Below are 16,863 nucleotides of genomic sequence, written 5' to 3' on the forward strand. Positions count from 1 at the left end.
AGTTTAAATAAATTGAATAATAAGAAAAAATATAAACCAAGACAATAAACGACCAAATAAAATGTCTTTCTACATTACAAATACATCAGGGAAGGAAAAAAAAAGTCAAAAAATGTCTGTATACCTTCTATTTAAGTGTTAATCATTCATTCGTGTCTGACTCTCTTTCTGACCCCATGGACTGTAGCCTGTCAGGCTCCCCTGCCCATGGGATTCCCTAGGCAAAATACTGAAGTGGGTTGCATTTCCTTCTCTAGGGGATCTTCCCAACCCAGGGATCGAACCCGGTTCTTCTGCATTGCAGCCAAATTCTTTACCTCTGAGCCACCAGGGAAGGTATAATTCCAGGGAAGGTATTACTACCTTAAGTTAGTAAATAATAACACTGAAATATTGCTATGTTATAATGTTAAAAATTCAGTTCAATATTCAGTGATTTTTTAAATTCTTATTCATCAATAAACAATACAAAATATAAGATGAAAGTAAATTGGAAAATTAGGAAGGAAATCGAGGGGGGGGCACTTGTGATTCTGCTTAAATGTCATTGGCTAGTTCATGAACAGATATAGAGTGATAAAGTGAAATGGTTGTAGTATAAGTTATAGAAAATGGGCACTTCTGTGAAAAATAAACAAAAGCAAAGTCTGTTATCAGGGAAGCTAAGTAGCTATGAATAAAATGGTAAGAGAGAAAGAAGTTTTACATCTTGGGCAAGTAATCAAGATTAAAATCTCCAATTTTCATAGTCCTAGAGAAATAATCCAATTATTCAACAGTCTAAATGTATCACTTGTGATTAAACTACTAAATAGATAAGTATGATTTCCTTACAGTTTTGAATATGTACCAAGGTGGAAAGATGGGGATGTTTTAAGGTGTTTCAGTAGTCTCTTCCAGCTGTGAACCATCATTAGACTCTAAAGATGTCAGTTAGAATCAACTTTTCAGAAGGTGATTGTGCAGTTAATCTACTTCCATGTCCTTTTTCTCAATATTTGTCTTTTCTTTTTCATTGTTAGCAAAAAGAGACAAATGGCCTTGGAAGCAAAATTAGTTGATTTTGTGTAAAATGCTAACCTGAATTTTAGGCATGTTCTACGCTATGCTTAGTCTCTCAGTTAGTGTCTGACTCTTTGTGACCTCATGGACTATAGCCCGCCAGGCTCCTCTGTCCACAGGGATTCTGCAGACAAGAATACTGGAGTGAGTTTCCATGCCCTCCTCCAGGGAATCGTCCCAACCCAGAAATCAAACTGGGGTCTCCCGCATCACAGGTGGATTCTTTACCAGCTGAGCTATCAGGGAAGCCCAAATTTTAGGTATAGTTGGGGATTAAGAAAAACTTTTAGTTTAATTTAGGATTGGGTATTCCTTTAAGGTTTTACTTATTCATGTATTTTATTCCTGAACAAAGTACTTTAAATCTGTTTGTGTATTAATACCTTGCAATAAGATGCTGTCAAATAGTACGAGAAATGCACTGAAAAAATAGATTTTCTTTTCAATAAATATGTGAGTATGTAATGATGGAAAAATGTATTTATGACATTTTACACATTAAATTCTTGATTATTTCTACTGTTAAATGGTAAAGTCTTTCCAATTCAAATCAACAAACTGTTACCTAATAATACACTTTGGGTTTGTTTTTTTCTCTCAGAGATATTTATTTTGTATAATCCACACCATAGCCACCTAATTTTCTTGCTCTTATCTGACTATGGATAGGTTAACACTATTTGAACAGGGATTAAAATGTTCTCCCTGATTTGCTCCCTAATTTTCCAATTCACAGTGTAGGTAAAATTTCACTGGGCTTCCCAGGTGTCTAGTGGTAAAGAGTCCGCCTGCCAATGAAGGAGATACGGGTTCAATCCCTGGGTCAGAAAGATCCCCTAAATTAGGAATGGCAACACACTCCAGTATTCTTGCCTGGAAAATTACATGTACAGAAGACCCTGGTGGGACGAAGTCTGTGGAGTCACAAAGAATCAGACACGACTGAGTGACTGAGCATGCATCACAAAATTTCATTATATTTTATAGTATTTTTATGTTGATAAGAATTTGATAGTAGTCCCATCAATAAAAGATACCTTTGAAACTAATGGAAAAATTAAAATAATTATTCCTCAGGTAGCATTTGAGAAAGAAAGAAAAGGGTGAGTGAGAAAATTGGAAAGCAGAAGGGAGGTAAGGTAAAGATATTCCAGTTGCACCATCAGCACAAGCAAACATGGAGGTGACAGAAGGTTCATAGAAATTGGGATTTCAGTGGCCACTGGCCACTTTACCCCTCTATACTCTTCCCTGTGACCAGCTGTGTCAAGGAAGCCCTCTGAGTTGGAAAGCATTTTACCAGCTTTGTAGCTGAGAAACCCATGTTCGAACCCAGGAATTGTTATAACTCACCTGAGTGCACTTTCAAATGGCCCCCACTACACAGCTTGGCTGAACTGAATTCCACAATGTAAGAATCTTGCCTCACTTTTCAAATTCCCTAACACCATGGCAACCTTCCAATTATTTTACAGGGTCGAACGAAAAGAGCAATTAGAGAATGAGAAAATTATATAGGACTTGAGGCTGAGAGAGCTTAGAAATTAGCAATTCATTATTGGAATGGAAAATGTGACAAAGGAATTTTGAGAGTGATGATAACCTAGCTGAATCAGCCAGTCGGTAGAAGATTCTGGAAACGCTGTAATAAACCATCTCCTAGTTCAACTGAACTAAAGGCTCCCACTGCTTAGAAAATTGTACAGTATTCTTTCCCTCTCCTTGCAGGCCCCCCTGCCATTCTGAGCAAGCAAGTGTGCGTGTGATATGTTTGCAGGGCTCATTCGCAGAGAATCTCCATTTGTTTCTGGTTTAATCAGTTCTCCACGTGCCATAAACCAATTACCACCTGTGATCTGTGTGAGCCCTTCACAGTGTGTGCTATACAGGAACTTTTAACAGGATCCTAACTCTTGTCTGGTTCACAGTGCAGCCTCAACAAAAGAGCGAGGCATAGGATGTGAGCATTGGCATCCTTATGTTCTGGGAGCCCAACCTGAGGCTTGTGACCTGCCCAGAAGTGATAATTATGGAAGAAGAATAGCTGATGTTAGTTATAGAATAATAATCACTAACCTGAGTACTTACTATGAATAAGGTAGTACCATTCTAAGCATTCTACATGTATTATGTTAATCTTCACAAAATCTCTTTTAGTTAGGTATGATTATTTTTAAATTTATTTTATTGAAGTATAGTTGATTTGTAGTATTGTGATAGTTTTTGGTGCACAGCAAAGCGATGCAATTACACACACACACACATACACACACACATATATATATATAGCAAATAATAAAATAAAAGCAAATAGCTTGCATTTGCTAATCTCAAATTCCCAACCCATCCCACCCTCCGTGCCGCCAACCTTGGCAACCACAAGTCTGCTCTCTGTGATTCTGTTTCTGTTTTATACATGAGTTCATTTATGTCACATTTTAGATTCCATATGATGTGGCACCATATGGTATTTATTTTTCTCTGACTTCATTTAGTACGATACTCTGTCTATCCATGTTGCTGCAGATGGTGTTACTTCATTCTTTGTGTCTGAGTGATACTCCATTCTGAATGTATCTGTATGTATGTATACGTGTGCATACATATATACACACACACAGAAACATCACATCTTTCTTATCCATTCCTCTGTTAATGGACATTTAGGTTGTTTCCATGTCTTGGCTATTGTAAATAGTGCTGCAGTGTGTATTGGGTTGCATGTATCTTTTTGAATTATGGTTTTGTCTGGATACATGCCCTAGAAGTGGGATTGCTGGATCATATGGTAGCTCTATTTTTAGCTTCTAAGGACCCTCCATACTGTTTTTCACAGTGGCTGCACTGGTTTATATTTCCACCAACAGGGTCAGAAAGAAGGTTCTCTTTTTTCATGTACCTTGTCCAGAATTTGTTATCTGAAGACTTTTTAATGACAGCCACTCTGACCAGTGTGAGGTGGCACTTCGTTGGAGTTTTGGATTGCATTTCTCTAATACTTAGCAACATTGAGTATCTTGCTCATGTGCCTTTTGGTCATCTGTATATCTTCTGCCCATGGGTTTTCTGCCCATTTTTTAAAATTTTTGTTTTTGAGTTATATGAACCGTTTTTATATTTTGAAAATTTAGCCCTTGTCAGTTGCATCATTTACAAATCCATTCTCCCGGTTCATAGGTTCTCTTTTTGTCTTGTTTATGGTTTCCTTTTCTGTGCAAAAGCTTATGAGTTTGATTAGTTCCCATGGAACTAATAGAAGGACTGATGTTGAAGCTGAAACTCCACTTCTTTGGCTATCTGATGCAAAGAATTGACTCATTGGAAAAGATCCTGATTCTGGGAAAGATTGAAGGCAGGAGGAGAAGGGGGCGACAGAGGATGAGATTGTTGGATGGCATCACCGACTCAATGAACATGAGTTTGAGCAAGCTCCAGGAATTGGTGATGGACAGGGAAGCCTGGTGTGCTGCATTCCGTGGGGTTGCAAAGAGTCAGACACAACTGAGTGACTGAACTGAACTGAGTTCCCATTTGTTTACTTTTTGTTTTATTTCTATTGCCTTGGAAGAGTGAAAGATAGGTATAATTATTAACTCCATTTTGCAGATGGGGAAATTGAGACCACAGGAGTTTAATTATTAATAACTTGCCCATAGGCACCCAGCTAGTAAAGGGTAGAGCCAGGTTTTGAACTCAGGCAGTCCACCTCAGGGTCCTTATTCCTAACTACAGTGAACATCATCTAGTTTCTCTTGTAGATGACAGGTAATGATTGACTGGTCTTATTACTTGTCCTAGCTTATGTGATTTTATTACCCACTTCTTGAAATACATTTGGGATGGTATGGAGAGCACTCAAACTTACTGTTCAACTGTTTAAACTGAACCTTTTATCTGGAATCTTTGCATTGACTTTTACATGAGTCAATCTAATGACCTGGGGAAATCTGAGTGAGAATATTGCTCAATAAATCAGGATCCCTTTCCCTCTGGCTATGGTGATTTTATCTCCTTTATTTTACTTGTAGATAAGTTGTTATGCTTTGTGTTGCTAAAGTTCAGCTAGGCAACACTGCCTTATTATAGAAAAATTGTAAATCTCTGTTCTTGGTTGTATTATTCTCCATACTCTTCTGAAATTTAGACAGTTAAAAATTATATATGTATAACACACACATTTGTTTTGTTGCAGCATTAGGTTGCTGTAGACAGAGTTAGGGTATTTTTTATATATATATATATACATATATATATATATATATATATTGTTGTTGTTTATATATTTATATTGTTGTTGTTCAGTGGCTAAGTTGGAAGTGGCAATCCATTCCAGTATTCTTGTCTGGAAAATCCCATGGACAGAGGAGCCTGGCTACAGTCCATGAGGTCGCAAAGAGTTGGGCACAACTAAGCGATTAAACAGCAACAACTACTATATCAGTTCAGTTCAGTCGCTCAGTCATGTCTGACTGTTTGCAACCCCGTGAATCGCAGCATGCCAGGCCTCCCTGTCCATCACCAACTCCTGGAGTTCACTCAAACTCACGTCCATCAAGTCCGTGATGCCATCCAGCCATCTCATCCTCTGTTGTCCCCTTCTCCTCCTGCCCCCAATCCTGCCCAGCATCAGAGTCTTTTCCAGTGAGTCAACCCTTCACATGAGGTGGCCAAAGTACTAGAGTTTCAGCTTTAGCATCATTCTTTCCAAAGAAATCCCAGGGCTGATCTCCTTCACAATGGACTGGTTGGATCTCCTTGCAGTCCAAGGGACTCTCAAGAGTCTTCTCCAACACCACAGTTCAAAAGCATCAATTCTTCGGTGCTCAGCCTTCTTCACAGTCCAACTCTCACATCCATACATGACCACAGGAAAAACCGTAGCCTTGACTAGACGAACCTTTGTTGGCAAAGTAATGTCTCTGCTTTTCAATATGCTATCTAGGTTGGTCATAACTTTCCTTCCAAGGAGTAAGCGTCTTTTAATTTCATGGCTGCAGTCACCATCTGCAGTGATTTTAATTGTTGTTATTTAGTCATGTATGTGTGTATGTACACACACACATACATGACTAAATAACAACAATGTGTGCATGTATGTGTATATATATATATATAGCAGAAGGATATATAAGACCTGAGAAGAGAATAGGATAATGAAAGAAATGATATGAGCACTTCAGAAAGTACCAGAGAACAGATTATGGGAGAGGGCAGATTCTTATAAATTCCTTCATACGCCTTTCTCATAAACAAACACATAACAAAGAAACTAGGCCAAGAGCAAGTTGGCAGGTGGGGAGGGAAGTGGCAAGAATTTTCCTACAAATTGAGCTAAGCATCAGCATGGTAACACTCTCCCTTGTGAATCTGCGAAGCAGAGGTCACCTTTCAAGTTATTGGGCATGGAGAGACCAAAGGGCAGTGTCTCCAGCAGCCCCTGTTGGCTTGGACAAGCTCCAGAGACCTGCACAGGGGTTGTCATGGCATCTTGGCTTCAGTCTAATGGGGTAGTGCTTTCCTGTCTCTTCCCCAGGGGGATGGGATGCTTTCTATCAGATTGGGAGATGTTTCCTTTCCTTTAAGCTAGAGAGCAGAGGCTGCTGGGCCCCTGGGGACAAGGCAGTCATCCACAATGCAGACCCAGCATGTTCCCCTTAGAGAACCAGAGCTGCCTCCTTCTCAAGGATAGACAAAACTAAGATGCACCGTGTCCCTGGAAACAGAGATCCAGTGTTGTTAGGATGTCAGCACTCCTTAAAAAAATGTCAACATTCCTTGACTTCAGCTAAAAAGCTGATGTATTCCAAATCAAAATCCCAACAGAATATTTCATAGAAACTGCCAAACTGATTATAAAGTTTGTATGAAAGAGAGGCTTTTTAAAAAGAGAACAATTGAAAAAGAATGGTGAAGGATGTACTTGACTTAACATGTATCAAAGTATACAAGAAAGAGTAACTAAGATAGGAGAAATGAATGAGTACATCATTGGAATAAAACAAAATACAGAAATGGTTCTGTGTATGTACAGGGATTTAGAGTGTGAGAAAGATGGAGTTTCACATGGGTAAAAAGACAATGAAGTATTTCCCCTGAAATTCAGAGCTGGTTATCCGAATATCATTGCTTCAGTGAAGTTAGACACGCCCCAAGTCACCACCCCCAGTGCCAGAATATAGCTGAGGTAGACTAAAGAGATCTTTATTAAAAACAATATTTAGGTGAAAATGAAGACGATTTTGATAACTTTAGAGTAAGTTAGATCTTTGGTAGGATGCAAGATGCCAGAAGTTAAAAAAAAAAACAAAAAACTGTTAACAGACTATGAAATAAATATAAACTCTGTACACAAAAACACCGTAAGGGAAGTTTAAAAAAATTCAGCAACATTGTTTCAATTTGCTAAATATTTGAAAATTTTCATAATAAAATTTTGGGGAAAATATAAGCAGCAGATGAGAAAATGTTTGTGACACAAATTACAAGCAGGATTAATATTCAGAATATAAAAAAGTACCAATAAATACCAAAACTGAAAAACTGACGAAGAATAGAGATGGGCAATTAAGAAATGCCAACAGATTATAAACATAGGAAAAGTAATTCAAATTACTAGTAATCAGGGAAATGAAAATTAAATCAACAGTTAGCTAACATTTCTTATGCATTAGATTGGAAATAATTAAATGTATTGATCATATCCTGTGTTGTTAAGGAAATAAGACACTCTCATCCTCTGTTGTTTGGAGTGTTCATATCAAAGCCTTTGGGAGAGCATCCTGGCAGTATTATTAACATTTTAAATTTGCACACTCCTTAATCCAGAAATTCTGTATCTCAATTTATGCTAAAGAAAGACATATTTTTTTAAGATTCATGTAAAAACATTGGGAAAAGTGCCCATTATTAGAGGGATAAACTGTTGATACACATAAACTATAGTTATTAGAAAGAATATGGTAAATATATATACTATATATACAAAATTTTTTCCAATGCAATTTTTTTGTCAGTGACAAAGGCCAGTCAGTAAACAATTCATAGAACATGATTTGCATTATATAAAGGGAAAACAGAAAGACTTGATTTTCACAGAACCATGCCTGGAAGGATGGCCATCACAATGTCCCTTTCTTTCTCTCTCAGTTCAGTCGCTCAGTTGTGTCTGACTCTTTGTGAACCCGTGGCCTGCAGCATGACAGGCCTCCTTGTCCATTATCAGAGTTTACTCAAACTCGTCCATCGAGTCAGTGATGCCATCCAACCATCTCATCCTCTGTCATCCCCTTCTCCTCCTGCCCTCAATCTTTCCCAGCAGCAGGGTCTTTTCAGACGAGTCAGTTCTTCACATCAGGTGGCAAAAGTACTGGAGTTTCAGCTTCAGCATCAGTCTTTCTAGTGAATATTCAGGACTGATCTCCTTTAGGATGGACTGATTGGATCTCCTTGCAGTCCAAGGGACTCTCAAGAGTCTTCTCCAACACCACAGTTCAAAAGCATCAATTCTTCGGCACTCAGCTTTCTTTATAGGCCAACTCTCACATCCATACATGACCACTGGAGAAACCATAGCCTTGACTAGATGGACCTTTGTTGCCTGTCTCAAAGCTTGCAATTCCCTCTTCTCTCCCTCAACTCTTGACACAAATGAAAGCGCACCTGTATCCACATACACACACACATACATGCATGTGCACACACCACCTGCAGCATTACATCCTAAGTAGGTTCTGAGCTCTTTTCCCTATTCTGCGTTCTCATAGCATCCTGAACTCCCACTTCCCTCATCTAGATCATAACTGTTGATTCAAACTCTCTTTTTTATTCTAACTTCCAGAAGAGAGGGACAGTGTGTCATATGCTGTTGTATTATATTTGGAACTAATTATATGCTAGCCCCAAGGCCCAGCACTGTGTTTGGCACACGGCAGAAACTAATTTGTTGAGTGATAAATAACTCCTTTGTAATAGTCAGCATTGAAATACATCAGTACATTGCTAGTTAATAAATAAAATGACCTATAAATTTACATCTCCTCTATCAAATGACTGACTTAGAGGAGAATAAGAAATTTGCAAGTGACAGAGTGGGAGACTATTCGTAAGCACTCCTTCCTCCAAGGATCCCTGTAGCACCATTTTCTCTAGTTTGCAATGAGAAGAGGTCAGCTGCTTGCCCTCACTTTGTATGGACATGAGCCTAGACCTCACCTGACATCCTCTCTATTCATTCGATATGTAAAATCGTCTTTTGGACTCTGTGGGAGAGGGAGAGGGTGGGATGATTTGGGAGAATGGCACTGAAATACATATAATATCATATATGAAATGAGTTGCCAGTCCAGGTTCGATGCACGATACTGGATGCTTGGGGCTGGTGCACTGGGACGACCCAGAGGGATAGTACGGGGAGGGAGGAGGGAGGAGGGTTCAGGATGGGGAACACATGTATACCTGTGGCAGATTCATTTCGATATTTGGCAAAACCAATACAATATTGTAAAGTTTAAAAATAAAATAAAAAAAAATCTCAAAGGAGAAGTGACAGAACAGTGGATAAGAGAAGCTTTTTTTTTTTTTTTTAACAGTTAATCAAAGGTAATACTGGCACTTCAATTTTTATTAAAGGAAAAAAAAGCTAAGATAACATGGAATTTGGGTTCCAAAAGATAGATAAAAGATGGAAGAAATGCAGTTCTCCTGTAAACACAGATAATGTTTTAGGACCAGAGAAACCCCGTATCTCAGGGGTGGAATGGATCTGCGAGGTTATCCAGTCCAGTGAAATTATATTTGTTATAACATATAAGTCTTCAGTAGATAAGTTATCACTATGGTTAAGTTTTCAGACAAGGATAAAGCTAAACGTGGGTGTTGGGAGGAAGTGTGCCATGTGGTAAGAACAGATGGAATTTGTAAAGAAAACTGGGTAAGATAAACCCTCTTGTCTTTGTCTTAATCTTCAAGCCTGCCTCAAGTTTGAATGTATTTCCAGCAGGCAGTGTATCCACGGGCTTTGTGAAAGCCCTGCAAGAGAAATGAGGCAAATGTATAATATCATGATCACTGCTTGAGCTGGAATTCCCTGTGCACCTATCTGTCTCACCAATCCCTGGGAATCTGTTAATTGTCTGGTTCTGCTGTCCAGGCATTGCCAGCAAGTAGTAGGCAATCAAAAGAAGTTTAATTAATAGTATTAGATGCTTTTTTAATCACATGGAAAGAATGAAGTGGTTCTTTGAAAATGATACATGGCTTCAGAAGATGGGAAAAAAGACAAAATACTTTTTATCTCTGAAATATTCTTTGGGATTTGGTATATGATTTTTTCCCCTTACTTGATAAGATTGGAGACCTAGAGACTCAATAGAAAGTAAGTCTTAGGCTCATGATCGGGCTTCCCTGCTGTCTCAGTGGTAAAGGATATGCCTACCAATGCAGGAGACACAAGAGAAGTGAGTTTGATCCCTGGGTCAGAAAGATCCCCTGGAGAAGGAAATGGCAACCCACTCCAGGATTCTTGCCTGGGAAATTCCATGGAGAGGGGAGCCTGGTGGGCTACAGTCCGTGGAATCACAAACAGTCTGACACAACTGAGTGCACACAAGCACACGCAGGCTCATGATTATTTCACTCTTAGAGGATTATTGTCTATCAGTAGGTTCTCTTTGACTGAGGATGGGTAGACCAGAAAGCAAGAGAGCAAAAAAAGAGATTCCAAGCTTTTCTGTTGTGCACAATGTATTTCTCTCAATAAACTTTCTTGAATTTTGTGGCTCTACTTGTAGCCCTATTCTCTGGGAAGTCCCTCCATCCATAGATACCCTGTGGAAAGGACAGGCCTGGACAGGGAGCAGAGGCAGCTAGGTTGGGCAAGAGTCCATGGTGGATTAGGAAGGAAGGAAAAAAATCCAGGTATTCAAACACAGACTCCAAAGCTATGAATAGTGTCCTGCCGGTGGGCAAGTGGGAGATTGCCTTCTGAGGACGAATGTCCTTAAAGGGGTCCTCATTCAGGTGAATGTCTATCCTTACTATCAGTAATCTCTAAGAAATTTTTGTTTGATGACAGTAAGCTACCTTTTGAATAATACTTGCTGCTGTGGGTGTCCGTGTATATGTGCATGTGTGTGTGTGTGTGTGTGTGTGTGTGTGTACGTACACCCTCTTGCCTCCGTCTCCTGCCTGTAAGAGTTCTGCCCATAGTCTAACCAGGCGTCTGTGTATTCTCCACCAGAAAAGAGACACACCCATTACCAGATGGTAACAATTTAAAATGAAAGAATTGGTCTCTAGAAACAGCTCCCTAAGTATATTTAATATATTTAATAGTGTTATTAATATCCAAAGAGCTTCCCAGGTGGTGCTAGTGGTAAAGAACCCACCTGCCAATGCAAGAGACATAAAGAGATGTGGGTTCAATCCCTGGGTTGGAAAGATCCCCTGGAGGAGGGCATGGCAACCCACTCCAGTATTCTTGCCTGGAGAATCCCTTGGACAGAGAAGCCTGGAGGGCTATAGTCCATAGGGTCAGAAAGAACTGGACATGACTGAAGTGACTTAGCTTACATGCATTAATACAGAAAACTTTAGGAATGTTCTATCTAAAACAAAGTCATGTTGAATACAAGTCCCATTCTCACCTGTCTTTGGCCAACAGGATCATTGACTGCCCTGCAGCATGTTTGTACTGTAAGGGATCTAGACTGGTATGTACAGCCCTCCCCTTTACAGATGAAGAAACTGAGGCCCAAAGAGATCAAGTGACCTACTTACCCAGGGCCACAAAGTGATGCAGGACAAGCTAGACTGGACCCCAGGCGTTGAGGAATGTCAAGCCCCATGTCACTTTACTTTCCTCGAGTCATCTCCTTATCTTGCCAGTGCTTACTCCATCCCTGGCTGCAACAGGTCCCTCTTGGCTGGCTGGATCTAAACTTAGGCATTTTCTTTCTTTTCCAGTGACGTTTTCCCATATGGTTCATTATATAATTGGTCCTCAGCTAGAAAAGAAAATGTATGCTGGTGTCAGGAGGTAAACTCTCTAACAGTTCTACAGTTACCTTTCTGCCCGCTACACTTTTCAGCTGCAGAGCCAAGTAAATCTAGGACAAATGCTCTCATGAATCACTGATGGGGCCTGTAAAAAAGGATGTTTCCAGGCCCTCAGAGACCCAGCTTAAGAAATGCAAGTAGTTTCAGAAAAAGAGAAAGGCTGCCACTTTTCAAACCACTACTTTGTCCACCCTCTGAGTCTCTGACCTGCCAGCACAATATTAGCTCAAGCAGACATGATCCCCTCGGCTTCCCCGGGCTTGTCATCTCAAATCCCCAACTGCATTTGAGGAGCAGCACTGTTTGGAGGCAGAAGACTGCAAAAGAACCAGAATAATAAGCCCAGGAGAAGCCAGAGAGTCAAGAGGGAGAGATACTTGGCAATGGCCAGAAGTCCTGGAGCTACTGGGCAAGAAGTTCAAGAGCATCAAGAAATCTCATTTCCCTGCCATGTTCCTGCTCAGGGCACAGCATTTGCTGTTGCCAGTGTGTGTAGATGGAACGGGCCAAGAGGAAGGAACTAAAGGCACTGCATGCAGCTTGTAAATCCTTGGGATGAAGGAAGCAAGGCTTCAGAAAGAGAAACTAATCAGCCATGCGGGGAACACAGGACCAGCCTTTAAGCCTGAGCTTTGAGCCTGTGCTGTTCCTTCTAAGGGAAGCAGTTACTTCTAGGGTGGTGGGGAAGGGCGTCCAAAACCTTCCTGCTCTGCCACACGCTGCTTGGTACAAATAGTAACAAACACTTGGCATTTCCCCTAGTGCTATCCTGGGCACTCTTTCCAAGTATTAGGCATTCATTTAACCTTTTCCCAAAGGCTGTTATTATCCCTATTTTCCAAATGAAGAAGTCAGACTCTGCAAAGTGAAAAACCGTCCCCAGTTTGCACATTTGTAATGGAGAAAAGCCATGATTGAAACCAAAGTCTCTGTGACCCCCAGAATCCACAGTCTAAATCATTAGGCTCATTATCTCTGGCAGTGCAGTTGCTATACAAGAGCTTGCTGACCCTCTTGGTAACCATGCTGAGATGCTGCCCAGGTCATTTGAAGGGCCCAGGGTTTCTGATCAGCTTCAAAGGCATTTATAATGCTCTGGGATGCCCTGCTTCCTCCCTCTTTTTCTCTTTCTCTTCTCATCCTTTTTTCCTTTCCTTCTACATCGATTGAAGCTCTCCTTGCCTCAAACAGAATAATATTGAAGCCAATATTTGGTTCCATGTATCAAAAGGTTTTTTATTTGGGGCCAAAGGTCACACCTTTTCTTTTCCTTTTGTAATTTCCAGCTCTTTGCTTATCAGAACTTACTTTCAAGGATCTAACATATACAGTAAAGTATAAGTGATTGATGAGTCTCATAAAGGAGGTGCCAATACCTCCTTATAAAGGAATATCCAAAGGCCAAGAACCACAGAAGAAATATTAAAATGGAGATTGTCACCAAAGGAAGGAATCAGTCACCAGGAAAAACAGAAGGTGTCATCAAGGCCAGGAGGAGGGTGTGGGAAGAAGATGTGGCCAGTAGATTGAGTGTATGAACCTTCTTAGTTGACTTTTGTACCAACTGCTGGCAATGCTCCCCCTTCTCCCAGGGCTACCTCCCTGCAGCCCATCCATTCAGGAAGTGGCCAAGTTGTCTTTTTTCCAACCCACTCTTGCCATCCTTCTTTAGCTAACCCAGAATCCTAATGTAAGTCCTGCCCCCATGCCTCTCAAGGCAGCCCAGTTCTTCCTGTCCTATAGCATGGCTGATTTATCCAGGTCCTAGATAAGAGTTTTCAGGGATACACTCCCTCCCTCCACCTTACTCCCCACAAGAAAGTGCACGCACATGGGGATCACACCTAGAAAAGAACATTCCCAGAGATGTATTCTCAGAATTTGCAACTTCTTACTGCTGGGTGAATGGAGAGGCTAAGGGAACTGCTGTTCCAAGCTAGGGGATTTACAAAAACAGCCTTCATCACTGAGGACCAGCTCTTCCCATTCCTGTGTTTCATTAGCTCAGCATCAACTGACTTAGCTAGAACAGACAAACGCTCATTAAAATATCATGTTGGATAAGATGTAATTCTCAGAATAATGTTAACATCAAACAAGCAATTGGGAGGCAGCATCACTCTGGCCCTGCAAGGGAGTGGGTATTCTGCAAGGTAAGCACTCTTCTTGCCAATGGGATTGGGATGCTGGGTGGAGGGAAAATGATTATAGATGAAGAGGCTGTTGCTGTGAGAGTAGAAGTTCCTCACTGACTAAACCAAGCCCTATTCTCTGAATATTTGGCTTCTCAAAACATAATTCATTGTCAAACCTAAACTCAGTAATTACATCTTCTCCAAATCGACTATTCAGCATTTCCTCTTTACAGATAAACCACCCATCCACTTGTAAGAGAAGCTGCCAAATTAACTTTCGAGTTTGCCAGAGTCATCTTCCTGTCAGAGAGGATTAGTGAGGTGTGAGGCATTGTGGGGAGTATCGCCAAGACAAAGGAATCTTAGAGGTAGCTAGTTTGATGTAGTATGAAGAACACTGCCTGAAGTTAGGTCTCACTTTAAGTACTAGCTGTCACTGTAGTGGATTGAAAGTGTGCCTCTCCCAAACTTATGTCTACCCAGAGCCTCTAAATGTGACCTTACTTGGAACCAGGGTCACACTGGACTAGAGTGGGCCACAGTAATGACTCATACCCTTATAAGAAGAGGAAAGGCACACAGAGGGAAGAAGGCCATGTGAAGACTGGGACAGAAATTGGAGTGGTGAGGCTATTAATACAAACCAAGGAATGCCACAGACTGCCAGAGCCACCAAAAGGAAGAAGCGAGAAGGATTCAGAGTGAATGCGGCCCTGCTAACACCTTGTTTTAGGACTTGCAGTGTCTGGAGCTGTGAGAGAATAAGTTTCTGTTGTTTTAAGCCACCCAGGTTGTGGTAATGTGTTGTGCAGTTTTAGGAAGTGAATACAGCCACTGAAAGACTGAGCAAACTTGACCTAGTTATTTTCTCTGAGCCTCAGTTTCTTTGTCTAGACCAGAGATTAGATCTATGACTTTGGTTAAGTTTTATAATCAATTTTCTCATCTTAAAATGGGGTACTATAACTTTTTTTGATAAAATTACAGTTAACATGTGTTCAGCATTTACTACATCATGAGCATTAATAGACATCTCACTAAATATTTATTCAGTTCAGTCGCTCAGTCATGTCTGACTCTCTGCGACCCCATGAATCGCAGCACGCCAGGCCTCCCTGTCCATCACCAACTCCTGGAGTTCACTCAAACTTACATCCATCGAGTCAGTGATGCCATCCAGCCATCTCATCCTCTGTCGTCCCCTTTTCCTCCTGCCCCCAATCCTTTCCAGCATCAGAGTCTTTTCCAATGAATCAACTCTTTGCATGAGGTGGCTAAAGTACTGGAGTTTCAGCTTTAGCATCATTCCTTCCAAAGAACATCCAGAGCTGATCTCCTTTAGAATGGACTGGTTGGATCTCCTTGTAGTTACTTCTTCCTAAATTCCACTTTGATCTGAAAAGAAGCTGAGATACTAGCTTAAATTCTTGTCATAAACATGAATCACTTCCACAGAATTTAATGTCAAACTTTCCAAAATCCAGTGTAAAAAAAGGAAAAATAACATTTTAAATAACTCATACAATCACAGAACAATTATTTTTTAAGGGTTTTATTTCTTTTTAAATTTTTTAAATTTATTTTAATTGGAGGCTAATTACTTTACAACATTGTAGTGGTTTTTGCCATACATTCACATGAATCAGCCATGGGTGTACATGTGTTCCCCATCCTGACCCTCCCTCCCACCTCCCTCCCCATCCCATCCCTCAGGGTCATCCCAGTGCACCAGCCCTGAGCACCCTGTCTCATGCATCGAACCTGGACTGCGATCTATTTCACATATGACAGTATACATGTTTTAATGCTATTCTCTCAAATCATCCCTCACATTCTCCCATAGAGTCCAAAAGTCTGTTCTTTACATCTATGTCTCTTTTGCTGTCTCACATATAGGGTCATCATTACCATCTTTCTAAATTCCATATATATGTGTTAATATACTGTATTGGTGTTTTTCTTTCTGGCTTACTTCATTCAGTCTAATAGGCTCCAGTTTCATCCACCTCATTAGAACTGATTCAAATGCATTCTTTTTAACAGCTGAGTCATATCCCATTGTGTATATGTACTGCAGCTTTCTTATGCATTTGTCTGCTGATGGACATCTAGGTTGCTTCCATGTCCTGACTGTTGTAAACAGTGCTGTGATGAACATTGGGGTACACATGTCTCTCTTAATTCTGGTTTCCTCAGTGTGTATGCCCAGCAGTGGGATTGCTCAGTCATATGGCAGTTCTATTTCCAGTTTTTTAAGGAATCGCCACACTGTTCTCCATAGTGGCTGTACTAGTTTGCATTCCCACCAACAGTTCCCTGTTGAACTGTTCAACAGGGTTGAACAGAACTAAGAGGGTCCCCTTTTCTCCACACCCTCTCCAGCATTTATTGTTTGTAGACTTTTTGATAAGAGCCATTCTGACCGGCATGAGATGGTACCTTATTGTGTTTTTGATTTGCATTTCTCTGATAATGAGTGATGATGAGCATCTTTTCATGTGTTTGTTAGCCATCTGTGTGATTTCTTTGGAGAAATGTCTGTTTTTTGATTGGGTCTTTTATTTTTCTGGAATTGAGCTGCAGGAGTTGCTTGTATATTTTGAGATTAATT

This window comes from Bos javanicus, chromosome 7 (genome assembly GCF_032452875.1).
Source record: "Bos javanicus breed banteng chromosome 7, ARS-OSU_banteng_1.0, whole genome shotgun sequence".
Lineage (NCBI taxonomy): Eukaryota > Metazoa > Chordata > Mammalia > Artiodactyla > Bovidae > Bos > Bos javanicus.